The sequence below is a fragment of the Pinus tabuliformis genome, chromosome 6, assembly GCF_031772625.1.
Source record: "Pinus tabuliformis cultivar Carrire ecotype Pingquan chromosome 6, CPIR1, whole genome shotgun sequence".
NCBI classification, from domain to species: domain Eukaryota; kingdom Viridiplantae; phylum Streptophyta; class Pinopsida; order Pinales; family Pinaceae; genus Pinus; species Pinus tabuliformis.
Window position 1 is genome coordinate 304,027,052 of NC_142292.1, and position 18,057 is coordinate 304,045,108.

Below are 18,057 nucleotides of genomic sequence, written 5' to 3' on the forward strand. Positions count from 1 at the left end.
TAACGAAGTCGTTGGGGAATTTAGATGTATAAGTAGAGAGGGCTAGGACCTTAGTAGGATTTGGATTTTTTATTGCAAAACTCTACTCTATTTTCGGGCTTCAAAACTTGTGACAGTTCTATTGATGTAATTTGTTGTTTTGGTAATAAGGATGAGTTTTATTTTGAGCCAGCACTGAGTTAACTCAGAGGGTTGAAGTTATTGGGTTAGGGCCCAACCCTAGCAACCAAGGCTCCTCTTTATTGTACATGTATGTTTAGTGTAGATTCATTGTTAATTTGCTTTTTACATGCATTTCCATTACAAGTAGTGTAGATTAGATTGGTTGTTTAATAGTTTTCTTCCATTTGTCCCTTATTTCAAGTAGCAAGTTATCAAGGATAAAAAGGATCACCACAAGGTTGTTAGTAGGTGTCTTGGCCTCACTTCCTCCCTCTGGGACCATGACTTGAGGAAGGGACCCTTAAGCAGCCCCCAAACCACAGATTTCTAGTTCTTTTATGAGCTTTGGAGTTTGTTGTCTTAAATTTAGCATTTCGTTAATTTTGCAAGGTAGATTTCATTGTTATCTTTTTCATTTCTAGTTTATGAAAATGTTTCTTATTGCATAGATTTTTGGAAGACACACATGTTTTATGCAAATAAGGTGCTTCAGGAGGAGACTAAGACTTCATAGCCAGTAGCCACCTTCCACTTCATCCACCTTAGCCATCCCTTGTTTTCACCATCACCTTCACTTGTTTTTCATCATTTTTCACTGAAATTCTCCCAAACACATTGAGCAAATCTAGCCATCTATCATCTTGGATATTGACTCTTGAGTGATCCCAAACCTTATAACACTCCATTGCACCCATCACACACCTTTCCTAAGCCTCCCATCACCTCGAACACCTCACATTTAGCTCACAGTTGTAACCTGTAGGTTTCTTGTAATTCCTACAAGATCATCTTGTAGGTTTTCCTGAAATGGCCTGTTTTGAGGCCGAATTGATGGAAAACCTCTAGGAAGTCACCTAAATCCTCCTAGGGACCCTCCACAACATCCAACCAATTCATAAACCTTCTATCAATCCTCAAACACCCTTAATTCACTTGCCACATCCATAAGAACAATTAGTTTGCATACTTGATTTTGCATAAAAAGGCCAAAAAAGAAAAAACCGGACTTAGTTTAGTCTCTTTACTTGCACATTAGTATTGTTTGATGCTTCTTACTTCTGCAAATTAGACAGTAGCATTTGTTTTATGTTGATTTAGCATTTCTGCTTAGCATAGCTTCTTAAATGGTTAATTAGGGTATGGTGTGGTTTAGCATCGCATGTTGACCTTCTCCATTACTTCAATAGAGTAACTCTCTTAGAGTAGATTTATCTTTCTTCCATCAAAGAATCAAGTTTCTTCTGACTCTATAAAAGTCTGGCTTAGAACCCTAGTGGTCTCTCACCAACTGAATAGTGACACCAGGAAGAACCATCACTTTTACTTGTGCATACATCACTGTCACCTCCAAGTTTGTATGAACCTCGGGTTGATAAGTAAAGCTGGTAGGCCAGGAGTTGCAACATCCTTGCTTCAATATTGGCGCTCATCACCTTTTTGCACCGTTTCTGGGGAGGTGTCTGAGTAGAATGTGATTACTACTTTCCTTTCTTCTATTTCTTGTCTTCAATATTCTGCCATTAGTTTATTTCTGCAAGATTAATCTAGTTGTTTCCTTTCTTTCATTTTGCATTATTTACTTTCCTTTCCATTTTGCAAGATTTCAATTCAGCAAGTAGTTTTTTCATTCTATCATTAATTTTCATTCAATCAACAATTTCAATTTTGCAAGTACTTTCCAATTTAAAAAAAATACAAAACCAAACCAAAAGTATTTCCTTTCATGCCTTGTAGGAATAGGGACAACTTAAGGAATTTTTTGCCAAATACCCCCACTACTTCCAACAACCAACCTTCTTTGGTGGATGTGAATTGGAGGAAACGTTAGGTGAGCAACCTGACATATTTGAAGAACCTAGAGGGGAAGAAGAAGAAGAGGAACCCATTCTTATTGAACCAATGATTGAGAACCGAAATGACAAAGGGAATAGAGAGAGAGTTGAGGGTTCCTTCCCCATTAGGGAAACCAATGGGGACACTAAGATGAAAAATATAAGCCACTCTGCCCTACCTCATTTCCATGGCCTAACCACAGAGGACCCTGACACTTTCCTATTTGAGTTTGCTATTATATATATCTCGTACCCATGACTATATAGATGATGAGAAAAAATTTAAAACTATTTCCATCTAACCTCAAGGATGCAACATTACACTGGTTCATGGGTTTACTTGGAGATATCATCACAACTTGGGCTTAGATGCAGTAGGCCTTTAACAACAAATATCGAGACTACTGTCGATCAAAGGATACTAAAGAAGAATTTTTTAGGATGACCATAGGCAATGATGAATCCTTAGAGGATTACGAAGAAATATTCCAGCTTAGTTACAAAAGGGCTAGGTGCACACTTAACCCTGAGTCACTCAAGTTGGTCCTGCTTAGGGGAGTAAGAGAAGATCTTCTGGATACCTTACATTTTTTAGAAAGAGGAGATATCTGCCAATTACCCTATGAGGATATCAAGACTGTCTTTAGAAACCATTCTAGGGCAGCTAGGAAAAAGTGTAGGGGTAGTCAACCTATGGCCAGTGTATCATCTTCAAACTCATCCATCAAGGGTGAAATTGGAAACATGCTGGAAGATTTCAAAAGAGAGATGTTGCAAACCCTTGCCTTGCAAATGGACATAATGAACATTAAGAGGAAGCAAGAGGAAAGAGAAAGAACCTTGGCCATTTTTTGTTCTAGATGCACAAGGAGGCATCCCATGATTGAATGTCCATTGAACTCTATTGAAATTTGCTCTGTCTGTGAAGAAAACCACTCCACAGACAAGTTCCCTTCTTTTCCTAGACTCAAAGTTGTATATCAAGGAGCTGAAGGGGTCACTAAGCAGCTTTGATACATTAACCAAAGGAGACCTCATGGGCTTAGACCATACCAGTAGGACACGCAAGGGTCGTCCCATGCATATTACAACCCCAACCAAACCAAATCCATACCATCTTGGGGACCCCCTCCTCATCCTTCCTAGTCTACACCCCCTCCTTGGTCCTATGCATCTCAGTATCACTCCCAGCCAACCAGCCAGTTATTTCAACCTTATTCTTTGCCACAACCTCAGTGGATTACACCACTCCAGGGGTGGAGGCCCCAATACAACAATGTTCCATCTCTATTGCCTCCACCACCTGCCCAACCATAGCTCCTACACTCTGCTCCACCCAATCAACCTCAGAAGCCTACCCAGCCAAATCCGAACCCAAATAATAGGAAGACTCAACAAGTATATAGTGGAGAGACCTCATATCTAGCTTATGTTGTGGAAATCCAGGAGATTAACCTAAGATCTGGGAGAGTTCTCCCAAATAGAAAACCTCCACCTCCACCTAGGGATTTGAGGAAGAAAGAAAGGAAAGCAACCTTAAAGTAAATCCACCCTTTCCTCAGAGATTATCCTAACCACTCTAGCCTACCCCAAAAGAAACTGACCTTCTAGGAGAATTGAAAAATCTATGTGTAAATATCCCACTTCTCAAGGCAATAAAAGATGTTCCTATTTACAATAAGTTGATTAAGGAGAAGTGCTTCAAGCATCCAGGGAGGCAAAAAAGGGATGCCCCTATCATTAATGTCATTGGGCAACTGTTCGACTTAATGCTGGGACAGGTAATCTGTCCAAAATATTTGGACCCAGGAAGCCCTGTAGTAGATCTATAAATCAATGGCACCATTGTCCCACACACTCTAATCGATCTTGGGGCTGCCATTAAGGTGATGACTAAGGACACCATGCTCAAGCTCAACCTCCAAGGTTCATCGAGGAAGACCACAACAGTTTTTCAACTTGCAGACTGTTCCACAGTAACCCCTAAGGGAATTGTGGAGGATGTGATGGTCTCCATTGACTCTTGGGAGTACCTTGCAGATTTCCTAGTTCTCCAGCCTAAGGCTAAGCTTACTGGTTACCCTCTCATCCTTGGGAGGCCATGGTTGGCCTTTGCCAATGCTTACATTAGCTGTAGAGCTGGGAATATGACCAACAAGAATGGGCATATGTCCAAGCAGTTAGTCCTATACCCTCCTTCTCAACCTTCTCTAGAGCATGAATTACCTTTATGGTTGGAGGAGGAGGAAGAAGATGAAGTTTATTCCACCCAACTTTATGCTTTAGAAGCAACCATGGGAGGAAGAAAACAGGATGAGGATGACTTGATTGAACACCTACTCCAAAGTCCAACTCTCGGTTCATTACCCTTAGAAGAAGCAGTAAAGGAAACCTAGAACAATCATCCAATTGACTTATGCTTGGTCGATTCCAACCCACTCCGTGTAAAAACCATAGAATTCGGCTCAGAGAGAACCTTGAAGATCAATCCATCTCTTTCTGCTCTCAAAGAAGAGAAGTTATGCAACATGTTAAAGGAAAATCTAGAAGCCTTCTCTTGGAGTTACAAAGAAATAAAAGGAGTACACCCCTCAGTGTGTACACACCACATATACATCAAAGAAGGTTGCAAGTTAGTCTGACAACCACAAAGGAGGATGAATCCAACTCTTAAAGATATAGTTAAAGAAGAACTGCAAAAACTACTAGATGCAAGATTCATTTACCCTATCTCCGATAGTGAGTGGGTCTCTCCTTTGGTGTTAGTTCCCAAGAAAAGTGGTAAGTGGAGAATTTGTGTCGATTACAGGGAGTTGAACAAAGCCACAAAGAAGGATAATTTTCCTCTACCCTTCATTGACCAAGTGCTAGATGGCCTGGCCGGGAAAATGTTTTTCTCTTTCCTAGATGGATTCAATGCATACAACCAAATCTAGATCTGCCCAAAAGATCAGGATAATACCACATTCACTTGTCCTTGGGGTACTTTTGCCTATATGGTCCTTCCTTTTGGCCTATGCAATGCTCTTGCCACTCTCCAGAGAGTAGTCTTGAGTGCTTTCGCTAAATTAGTCCATGATGTAGTGGAGATTTATATGGATGATTTTACACCTTATGGTTGTGATTTTCAAGAAGCTCTGTTTAACTTAGGAAAAGTACTACACACATGCATTGAAATGAAGATGTCTCTTAGTCTTGAAAAATATGAATTCTTAATGACTGCAGGGACCATGCTAGGTCATTCAATATCTCAGCAAGGACTGCAGGTGGACCCAAACAAAATAGCTATCATCCAAAGGGTCCCACCTCCTTAGAAGTAGAGAGATGTCAGAAGTTTCCTAGGGTTAAATGGATACTATTGAAGGTTCATAAAGGACTTCAGCAAGTTTCCCTTTCCTTTATTTGGTTTTTTGGCCAAAAACTTTGAGTTTATATGGTCAAAAAGTTGTCAAGAGGCTTTAGACATCGTAAAGGATAAGTTAACCACTGCACCGATTCTCTGAGGCCCAAATTGGGCCCTCCCCTTTCATATTCATGTTGATGCCTCACACAAAGCCATAGGAGCAGATCTAGGTCAGATAGATGAAAAACTGCCTTATGCTATCTATTATATTAGTAATAATTTATCAAACGCTGAACTAAATTATACAGTGACCGAAAAGGAACTCCTTCTTGTTGTGTATTCATTAAAATAATTCAGGAATTATATTACAAGCTATCAAACATTTGTGCATACTGACCATGCTACAATCAAATATTTAATGAACAAACTAGATGTGAATGCTCGAATTATAAGATGGTTACTTTTATTACAACAATTTGATCTAACCATTGTTGATAAGCCTGGTAAGGAAAATGTTGTTGCAGACTTTTTGTCTAGAGTAAATTTGCCTACAGGTGAAGAAGGAATGATGGATGACCAGTTACTAGGCGAGCACTTATTTGCTATTTCAATTCTCTCTCCATGGTTTGCTGATATAGAAAACTATTTGGTATTAGCATAGTTCCCACCAAACATTTCCTCCAAAGAAAAGAGAAATATAGTTAGGAAAAGTGCCCCCTTCACTTGGATTGGGGGCAATATTTTCAAACTTTGCCCAGATCAAATCTTGAGAAGTTGTGTCAGGGAGGAGGAAGTCTTTGACATCCTTCTAACCTGTCAGGATGGGCCTTGTGGAGGTCACTTTACAGCAAAGAGGAGAACATTCAAAGTGTTACAAGCAGGCTATGATTGGCCCATTCTTCATCAAGATGTAAAAAAATACACTAGTCATTGCGATTGGTGAGAGAGGATGGGAAGGCCTACTCCAAGAGATGAAATGCCTCTATAGCCTCAAGTGACTTCGAGCCATTTGACAAGTTGGCCATGGATTTCATTGGGCCTATTGAACCTCCTTCAAGGAAAAAACAGTACATTATTGTGTGCATTGATTATTTCACTAAGTGGGCTAAAACAAAGGAAATTAAAGCAATAACAGAAGAGAAGGTGGTTGAGTTCTTAAGGGAGAATGTATTCTACAAATTTCGGTACCCTAGAGATATGGTCACAGACCAAGGCAGTCGGTTTAACTCCAACATGATTGAATACTTTCTCAGCCATCACAAGATCAAGCATATAACCTTTACTCCCTATCATCCACAAAATAATGGGCAAGTGGAGGTGAACAATAGAGCACTGGAGGGCATCTTGACCAAAGTGGTGAGTAGCTGCAGGAAGGATTGGGTAGAAAGACTAGTTGAGGCCACCTGGGCCTATAATACCACATGGAAGACCACCACTGGATTCACACCCTATGTTGGCTTATGGCGGCCTGACCCAGGTTCAAAGTTATTTAGCCAAACAAATCCCTACACTACTGGCCCTTTCGGCATCAACCCATAGAGCATGGACTGAAGTCTCACCTAAAGCCGTATGGGGGGATGTTGGAACCAAGTTTTAGCACCCTTGAGATGGATGTGATGTCGGTTTAGTCCAACTAAACCTTCCTTCGTTCAGGTCACTTCACACATTGTTCTAACCATTAGTACCTTCACGATTTGTTATAATTGACTTTTGCACAGCCCTAACCAGGGGTTGAAGTCCTTTCGCGTTGCTAAGGCAGCAAACTGTGATATATCCTAAACTACACCAACTATATTACTTATCTTATCAACAGGTCTTGATTATCTTCATGTAAATAGATATTCTATCTTGTTTTCACTTGGCCAATATAGTTATACACATTTGCGCATCATATAAGCATTAAAAGTGAAATTCATACCTAATATAACAGATGCATAAAACAGAAAATAAAGATGCAGAGTTGATAGAAACTTCTCTTTATTAATACTTCCATTGTTTACAAACTCGACTCGCCCTACACACTCAGCTACAGGGGTCCGCGTACTCAGATGCAGAATACTAGGCCTTTTCGCACTTAACTGCGGAGCCTCTTCCTACGCTATGAACCAAAACTAGACTTTACACTTTAGAACTATCTCGCATACACAATTCTTCCTTAGACACTATGTGATTATCTTCGTTAACTACTTAGAGCTTCACTCTATTTATACAATCCCATGGTTTGTGGACCATGGGTAGATCTTCTACAACTGACATTATATTATCAAAATAAGGGCGGACAACCCTATGACTCTTTAACAAACTACGTGCTCCATGCCCACAAAATGCGGAGTCTTTTTATTAGAATTACAAAATTAACCAAAATCTAGGATCTAAGCCCCAAAACTTCCCTTGGGGGATCCCATGCCCAACGGGCCCCCAACAAAAGCATTGTGACTCACCCTCAAGTCACTCTATAGGTGCGAATATCTTTGCATGAAGACCTCCCAACTCTGATTGGATCGCTGCAAGTTCGACAACGCACTAAGCGGTTGCCTGTTGAGCTTCCTCTACACGTTGTTCGGTGACCGCTATCATCAAACTGCTACCTTGAATCCTCCCCTGAGTTGCTTGTAGCTACGTGAGCTTTGCTTCAATAGAGGATGTAATGGTATATGCCTCATCAATACACAACTGTAGGCACGATTTCAAAACTACCTCTTTTTGCGAGCAACATCCACCTGCTCCTTGAGTGCCTTTGCCTGCTGCATCCTTGTGAGCCTCTACGTAAGGGAAACCATCTACAAGGTTCCTTTTACCTCGTCGTATCTCTGTTGCAACTCATGTGTCTCTGTCTCCAGGTGTTCTATGTTCGGTTCCTCCTGCAAGGTGGTGAGGACCTCGAACTACTACTCAAACAACTTCATGCAATCTATCACTGCACTATTAACCACTACCATTTCTATTGTGATCATGGTGGTGCGATGTTCTTTAACCTCTGGCAAAGTTGAAGGTTGTGCCTTCAATTGCAGTTCTGCTATCTGAAGGTTTAGCTACAACTGAACCCTGGCCATTTCTGCTCTGGCATCGTGCAACCCTGCTGCTAACTTACATATGCACGCCTCCATCGGTTGCTCTGCTTGGATGACCAACTACAAGACCATCTGGCAGGCTTCCTCCACCACCTACACTATCTGTCTGTTTTGTGCCACTACCTCATTGTGCTACAGGCTAAACTTCTCAATGTTGATGCGCTACTTGCTCATTACCTGTAGCGCGCGACTCTCCCTGGTGTGTAGTTCTGTAGTGACTCCATCCTGCAAAATATAGAGCGTCTCCCAAGGGAGCGCAGCCATGTTTAACCCAATTCCTTTCAAGTTGTTGACCATAGGCCTGTCGGCCTCATTTTCTATAATGAGTGCTCCATCTAGTAGCACTATTGTGTTGGTCATCTTGGCGCGCAACATTTCCTCAACTGCGGATGTGTCGACTGCGAGGTTGGTTGACATTGTGCCAACCTGCGAAGTGCACACCTACAACTCCTGTATTTGCGTCCAGAGAGCCCCCAATACCATCTGGTGTTGCTCCTCAAACTACTAGAGGGCCTCCGTGGTGACATCCCACATCATTTCACCAATATCATGTAGATCCCCCTCAGTGAGGGTGATTGGGTCGAACGAAGTTTTTGAGGCCTTTGTCTTCTTTCGCAACCCTACCTACTCTCTTGGGCATGGACATTTTAGCTGGGTGGACATTGTCTATAGGTCCATGCCACCTTGTTCTATGTCTATTTCTAGCTCAGGAAAAGGTGACTGTTATCCTTCACGCTCTTCTTCTGTTGTCTTATGCTATTCCTTAGCCAACTTTGCAGCATCGTGCACTGCCTAGGCCTTAGCCACTACTTCTTCCTTCCTGCATTTTTCTACCAGTTGTGCCATCTACAGTTTCATTTCTTCCTTCTTCTGTTGCACGGAAAAATTCTCTGCTTCTACTACGAAGCCAACTAGAGTGTGCCACTCCAGTGGCCAAGACTTAAGGACTGTGAAATTACATCGTTAGTCGCTAAGTAAGGTAGCTCATGCCACGTCTTCGTAGGGTCCTTCTGTGCCCTAATGAAGAAATGGTTGAAGTATGCTTTGAACTCCACGAAGCTCTGCAGACTATTGTAGATTGTGGGCGATAACCGCAACTTGTGATTAATTTGCATTCTAATGTTCATCTCCATGAGCACCCAAAAGATCTTGCTCTCCCTTATCCTCTGTGCATCCCTGGTTTCCCACAATGAAGTGTACTTCATTGCGTCTGGAAGGTTCTATGCGATCGACAAAAACTGGCTATTTTCAGGAAACTTCCATGCTACCAGTATTATTGACAACAGGACCCATGCATAATGGAATGTTTTACCCTACTCCTGTGCCTCGTGGCAGTTCTCAAGGAGCTCACTGCATAGATAGTTTGCCCAATTGAACTGGACCCCTTCGGCGCATTGCGCTGCTAGTGCAATGACTGGCGTGGTCACCTCATCCGCGTGGCACTTTCTCATCAACTTTCCTGCCAATATTTGTGTTGTGACCTTGACTGCAGGGTTGTTGATGTTGGAGATGGTGTACCCTCGCTTCTTCTTCTCCATCTTAAATTTCTTTTTCATGGCCTCTGTGATGGCCAAATCGTCACTCTTTCCTTTTGAAACATTCATTGGGTCCTACCCTACATAAGAGAGCCATGTAATCCTGTGAATCTGATGGCCTATGATGGGGATGGGCTCCTGTAGCCACAAGCACCCATCATGCACCAAGTAGAGCATTTTCTTGATGACGAAAATGGTTACTGGGGCACGATGGTAATGCGACACCAAGAGTAGGTTTAGCAACCCTTCTTTCTCAACACCTCTAAGCCATTTGCACGGCTCCAACTCTATTATTCTAGGCAACGTGTCTTTCTTCTGGTGCATTAGCTACGTGGTTGCTAAATGTGGGAATTTCTTGTGGTTCGCGAGGTCCCAATATTCAAATTTTAATATGGAAACCCATCCCAAGTGCACTCCTTCAAAAGTAATGTCATCAGGGAGCAGTGGAGTTTGTAGAGATCTCTTGCTCTCATCTACATCCTTGGGCACCTTGGCTTTACCCTTCCGCAGAGGAACATATGCATGAAACTTGGTGAGAGGGTCTACAACCTAGATTTCGACTTCCATCTCTACATCCTCCTCCTCCACCAGGATCTCTTCAAAATCTTCCTCCTCATCAACCTCCAAATTAACGAACTTCCCCTTTTCCTCCATTGTGATCTTGGCCTTGTTGTGGCCACAACCACCACCCTATTAGAAACTTGCCCTGGTAGCAAGTTTTCATGGGTCCCCCTAGAAGTTTAATCTTCCACCTCTCTGAATGATCCATTTTATCCCAGATCTTTAACTCGTTTCCAAGTCAAATCTTTAATTCATAATGGTCAAGACCCACCTTTTGATAAATCTTCGTTGCATGGTTCATTCTTGACCCAGCTCAACCCTTCATTCATTCCCTTCATCAAAATTTTCAATACTCATATGCATTCATGGTACTTATATGCTCACTTACATAATCACCTCCACCCTCACTTTTATTGCACCCTATTTTTGTTCTAACTCTTTATAATGAAAATCCCCCACAAATCATGTATAAATCCCTTTTTCGGGGCTTATCACAATTAACATAATGCATGCCATAAGGGCCGGACCCAACGACATCATAAACCACAATATATATATATATATATATATATATATATATATATATATATATATATATTTATTCGGGTCCGAAATCCCATTGCATATTGCAATCGGCCTAAGTACAGGGTTTATATATATATGGCGTGCCACAGATTCTGGACCCGATGGGTTTTATTAACTCAAATGTATGTGGAGCCCATCGCAAATCGCTATCAGCCCAGCCCCAAAGCCATGTGTATAAACAACGCACGCCTGGTCTCTGACCCATTGGCCCTATAAACCACATTGTATATATCATCAGGTTCGTCCCCAATTGCATATCATATATCGGCGGAGCCCCAAGCCTAATACATATTATGCACATCGATATAGCAGACCCGTTGACCTATCAAATATGATATATATATATATATATATATATATATATATATATATATATATATATATATATATATATATACATATATATATATAATTTCGGGTTCGAAGCCCTATCGCACACCGCATATCGGCGGAGCCCTAGGCTTGTGCATATTGCGATATGCGATAGGCCGGACCCGACAATAGTTGTAGGCTCCAATATATAACATTTGAGGTCCGGCTTGGGCGATTGACTTTGGTTTTCCTCTGTATTTCCTTGTTTTACAAATTTTCCAAAATTATAATGGGATCAGGTTTTCAATGTAAAGGGAAAACTTGTGGATTTTCAATAGTGAAATTGCGCATTTGGGCGGTGGAAGGCATGGGTCCTGTGACCTGAGAGGGAGCCAATAACCGATTGCGATGAAAGGAAGCCCTCGAAAACTATGCCAAGCCTATGCTTTGAGCAGGAATTTATATGTTGACTTTGTTTTATGCATATATCCTTTTCACACTTGTTCCCACAGTTATAAAAGTTAATGGAAGCAGCATTTTTGTTTCATGTGAATATCTTTGTTATATCGCTCACAATTATGAAGCTAATGATAGCTATCTCTACAGGTGAGAAGCAAAGGACACAGGAGGGGATATGAAGAGCCATGGATCTATAATTTTTGTGTTTAAGGGTATGGCTGCAAGCATTCCAAGTCGGGAGCCCACGCGTTGCATGTGCATTCTATAAGTAGAGATGTCCTAGTCTTCATTATGCGGAGGCAACACATAGTCACCCCTTTTTGGCAAAATATGTTCTCCTCCTCAGGAAAGGAATCGACCGGGCCATTATGCCTTCTATGTGCTAGTGGTCACGCTAATGATCCTATCTCTGTGTAATCGATTGGCATATCTGGAACAGTGGGAAGATGAAGAGGTAGGGTGACCTCAACTTGTCTTTAGTTTCATCAACCTGTCACATCTGTACATATTTATCTGTGTAATGACAAGAGGAAGGGAAAGGTCATGGAAGGATGAGGGTCATTCAAGGCCGCATAAGTATTACCTCCAAAGAGGAGAAAGGGCTTTTTGGATTGGAGAAGAACAGTTTTGATTTATTGTGAATAAAGGGGACTGTTTGGTTCAAGGAGGAACCGTAGTTTCAGACTCATTGTATTGTTTTGTATCAGAGTGTTGTTACTGGTATGACTGTAAATGTTATTTGTGTTTATGCATATTAATGACTTACAGTTCACTATTAATCTTGTTAAATTGAATGTGATTTAGTTTCATGGTTAACTTGGGAATGGTCTCTGATTTGAAACTAAGTTAAACATCAGTTGCAAGTTTTAATTCCATGGAAGAATGTGGATTCCTACATGAGTGATTGGATTGCAATTTGGCTTTAATACAGTCTTGTCCAACTGTGAATTCAATGATTGATTCATTTGGACTTGAATTTATGCATGATGTTTAACCTTCTTTATCACGCTGTTGCAGAACATATATTTGATGTTTAAACCTCTATATTATGCTCCTACAGGATAGATTAGGATATCTAGGACTAGGTTAGAGTAGTTAGAAGTAGTATAGATAGGATTTAATACATAGAGGTTAGTTGTTTTATCTTTTTTTATCTAATTGAATTCTTCCTCCCAAAAGTAATCTTTCGACATGTTCAAATAGTTTACGGGGTCCCTTAAAACCCATTGGAGCTAGCCATTCCAAATGAAAGTAGGTCTAATTAGGGCTTGTGATTGGGTTAATTCCCTTTCTTGGCATCGTGTGCATTTGCCATGTCAACAAATTGGCACTAGAAGGAGGGCCTAAACCGCCCTCTCTAGATTTTCAAGATTTCATCTATAAGTGCCACATGGATTCAAAAGGATTAATGTGTGGATCGTAAAGGTCAGATGGATCCTACCACACATTTGACAGAGCCTCATTTTGAAGAAACAGAGACCCTTCTAAGTCCTGTTTCTAGGTCACCCAAGGAAGAAAGAGTGTGGGAGTATCTTGTCACTCAGGAACAACTTGTTGGAGCACTTAGTCAGCCTTACACTCGTTCCCTTTCTCATCTTCCCATATTTCACTCTTTACCTCTAACAACTAAGAGAAAACCAAGGATCTTTACCCTGAGTGAAGATACATCTACAACCACTTCTCTCGAAGATATTGTGCTAGAACCCTTGCAAAGTATCAACACCCCTTGGGAAGAAATTCCTAAGGATTCCCCTTCTAAAGGAAACTCCTCGCTCGATTTTGAGAATCCTAACGGAGAACTCTCCAACCAAAAATTCATTGTCCATAATATGGCCAACGTTCCCCCTCTAGGTGGGAATCAACCTCCACCTCCTCCTCTTAGTGGGAATCAACCTTGACCTCCTCTAGGAGCACTCCCTCCCTGGCTTGCGCAGGATGCTGTAGCGGTACTAGGGAAACAACATCCCTTACCCAAAAATACAGAAAGATTGTTACCCAATTTCGACCCTGAGCGGGGAGATACGCTAATAACCATATTCACTCTTTCTTCCTAGCCTTGCATAGGTTGGGGGTCTCCGATGAATATGTGGTGTATTCTCTTTTACTTTGACTAGTGCAGCCTCCATGTGGTATTTCAGTTTGATAGTAGGGTCAATCACCTCTTGGGACACTTTTTAGCAGGCCTTTTTAGACAAGTTTGGTGATGAAAAAACACCTACGGTCTTAGTTTTAGAACTATCCCGTCTGAAAATGGAAACCAAGGAGAAAGTTAAGGATTTTAGCATCCGATTCAACACCTTGTTCAACAAAATCCCAACCACCACTAAACCTACTGAAGAGGTGCTAATGGAATTCTATATCTCTTCTATCCCTATCCCTACAAAGATGTGGGTTAAAAGGAGTAATGTGCAAACCTTACAAGGTGCTATTGATGAAGAGGTGAAAGTTGAAAATGAGATGATCAGCCTCACAGCATGCCACCCTACAACTAGAGAAAAGAAAGCCTCTCAGACATCGAAGAAGAATAATGGAAATGATAACAAAGGGGCTGAAACTAAAGAAAAGGATACCATGGATGTGGAAGGGTTGCATCGAATCATTAAGAAACTTATGAACATAGTCATTGACATGAAAAGGAATCATGGATAGAGTACTAGTGGTAATGGAGGAGACTATAACAACAGAAAGCCCTTCATGCCTTTCTATCATAAGAAAATAGAAGGTGGTCATGACCAGCTTGCATTGCCTGCTCCACCTAATGAAGGGGCTTTAGACATAGAAGAGTTGGCTCTTATTGGATCACTCCTTAGCAAAGAAGAACCTATACAAGAGCTCAAACCAGAACAAGAAGACGAAGAAGGATACCAAGTAGAAGAACCCTCAAAGGAGAAAGCCCAGATTAATGTGCTATGAGATTTGTATAGTGATGAGAATGACGATGAAGGAGATAACATTGCATAAATCAACACTAACGAAATCCACATGCAAAGTAAAGGGTCGCTCCCAGATACAACAAAGCCCCCAGACCGAACAAAGCAAGATGTTCACCCTATGAAAGCATCCACTCCCAGATTTCCTGTCAAGAATAGTGGACCTGGTGGTCAATCCAAGAATGCCACTATTGCAAGTCACCCAAAGAAAGAAAATGCATCTCCCACTGCAACAAAGGCTAATCAAGATAGTAAACTCCCATCTAAGAATGGAAAAATAGGTATGTTTACTCTGCCATATCCTATTTATAACATTGATTACAATATTGTCGATGATCTCAAGAATTATAGGGCTAATATCACATATTTTGACTTGTTGAAATTAACGCAGCAAAGAGATTTTCTACTGAAAGCTATGAATGAGCGGAACTACAAAACCCCACCACCTCAAGCACCCAAACCAAGAAGCCAATGTCCAAAACTATTAGTATGACTATCGTAGCCCAAATACCATTAACTATGGATACCACATTGTCTGAAATGAATCGAAAGCCCCAAGATGTTAGTGCAGCCATGATAGGGAGGAAATCAAAATCTATGACTCCACCCTTCCTTATCACATTCGAAATCTTCAACATGAATGTGCATAATTTCTTGGTAGACTTTGGTGCCTCATCCACTATTATGTTTCACGCTGTTGCTAAGAGACTTCAGGAAATACCCAATAAAACTGAAACTTGAATTATGCAGTTGGACAGAACGAATGTGAGAGTTATTGGGGAGCTGAAAGATGTGTTGATTCGTATGGTTTCCAAGCCTCAATACACTCAAGTCATTGATATAGTGGTAGTGGATATTGATGAGCCCCAAAGATGGGTAACTTTATGGGCTCATTTTGCCTATTATTCTCGATTAATCCACCATTATTCATAGTTTTAAGCGTGCTTTTGAATATATTTATGTTAATTGAATGAATGAGAATAGTCACTTGACCACAAAGTCTAATACATGCTTATTGTAGATTTTTGGACATCTTTTGAACCAACGTCAGGCACTTATGAGCAAGTTGACAGCCAAATACGAAGGAACAAGGCTGAGGAATTGTAGGAGGGGTGTCTCCTGCACTAAATGACACCTTCCTTGAGTTCTCCACCAACAGCACAGAGTTCAACAACCCACCAAAGATGAATTCAAGGGGCAGTCGAGTAGGTTTTGTGAAGTGGCTGATTAACTGCAGTTTTGAACAGCCAAGCTCCTAAAGTTAAGGAGGACTGTTGGGAGTCCCCGTGTTGCATAAGTAGGAAGGCTTCAAGCCTTGGTAATTTAGCTATTGAACAGTTATTTTTTTCACTTGAGTGCAGCTCTGCATTTCAGCTCATTTTCAAGCTCTTGCTGTAAACAGTTTTGTGGCGTGACTATTATTTTTTGAGTAATGGAGATGAAATTCACTTTGCACCAGCTCTGAGCTTTGTTAGGAGCCTGTAGCTCTTGGGGTTGGGCCCAACCCAAGTCCCAGTACCTCCTTTGTGTACTTTTATGTGTTTTCCTTGCATTCATATAATAATTTATGTTATTTAAGTAAAGATCTTGCTTTGTTACTTAGGTTGCTTTTGATGATTAAAATAACCTTTAATGCTTTAGTTTGATTTGATAGTTTGGTAATAGAAAAGATCTCCAAAAATGGCATGAAGCAATCCTTGATCTCATCTCTCCCTCCTTGGGACCATGAGCCGAGACCAAGGCATACTTGCTGCCATAAAAACATTGTTTTTTCCTTTCAATGCAATTGCTAGTGTTAGATTTTGAGTTGGAAGAGTTGATACCAGTTTTAATTGCATGTTTAGATCTGTTCTTACTTAGTTTCCATAGCTCTCTTGCATGATTTCCTGTCTATAAACTTATGTTCATCATGTTTCTGGTTTTTAGGTCAGATTAGGTCAAAATAGGTAGATCTCTGGTTTTTCAAGTCTTGGTTCGATCAGTTTTGGGAAATAGTGTGCAGAACACCTGTAACACATTCCTACCTACCCTTCCTCCATCACCCAACCTGTTCTAGCCCCTAATCGAAGATTCTTTCCCTTCATTCGCCACACTTTCCCAATTTTCCCTAATTTCTATATTTTTGTGCAACATTGCCTTCTCCATCCTTGAACAAATCCAACCATCTTCATCACTCTTGAGCTTCATTTAATAGGTCCCACATCTATTAACAACCTTATCCACCCTACATTTCCACTTTCCCACCATTTCTTCCATCAATCCTCTAAAGACCTCTTTCAGCCATTCCTGTAGAACATCTTGTAGAACCCCTGTAGAATTTCTGTAGAAGTTGACGTGAGCAGTTTTCCAAGATTTGATCATTGTGAAATTCTCTGGAAGGGTGCCAAGGACCCCTTAGGCCCTCTTCTCACCTTTCCAACCTCCTGCAAGGACCCACTCCATTTCCTTTCGCCAATCCACCTCTGCACAGTAAAAAATAGTTAAAGCACATGCATAATAATTCTGCAAAAGTACTCAAAAATACAAAAAGATGTTTTTTCCATATTTTCCTTCAGAAGTAGCTTAGTCACATGCATTTTACCTTTCCAAGAGTCAATGGCATCCATTTCCATAGCTTTCATCTCTTTTCTTGCACCAGTAGGGTTAGTTAGTAAAACTAGGGTTTGCTAGGGTTTGAATTTCCTTTCAGCTTTCCGCTTCTTTCTGCAAGTAGACTAGCCTCTTTTGAGTTAGCTTTCATCCATCACATTTAAAAGATTCTTCTAAGAGCTCATAGAAGTTAGCTTAAGCTCCTAGTGAACTTGTGCCAGCTGATCAAGTGACAGCCTGCGCAAGAGCTAGTACTTGTGCATACAGCACCGTAGCTTCCAAGTTTGCTACGAACAACCGGGTTGATAAAAGTAAATTAGGGAGTCCCAGGAGTTGCAGCATCATTGCTGCAATACTGGAGCTCACCATATTTTTGGCACCATTGCCGGGGAAGCGTCAAAGTGTTTGTGATTGCTACTTTTCTTCTATTTTCTACTACAACCTTCTGCTAAGTAGTTTATTTCAGCAAGAGTAGAGTAGTTGTTTCATTTCCATTTCTGCAATTTCATTTCAGCAAGCATAGATTAGACATTTCCCACTTTCATAGACTAGAATTTCAATTCTGCAATTTCAATTCTGCAAGCGTAGATTAGCATTTCAATTCCGCAATTTTAGTTCTGCAAGCGTAGCCTAGCATTTCAATTCTGCAATTTCATTTTAGCAGCATATATTAGTCAT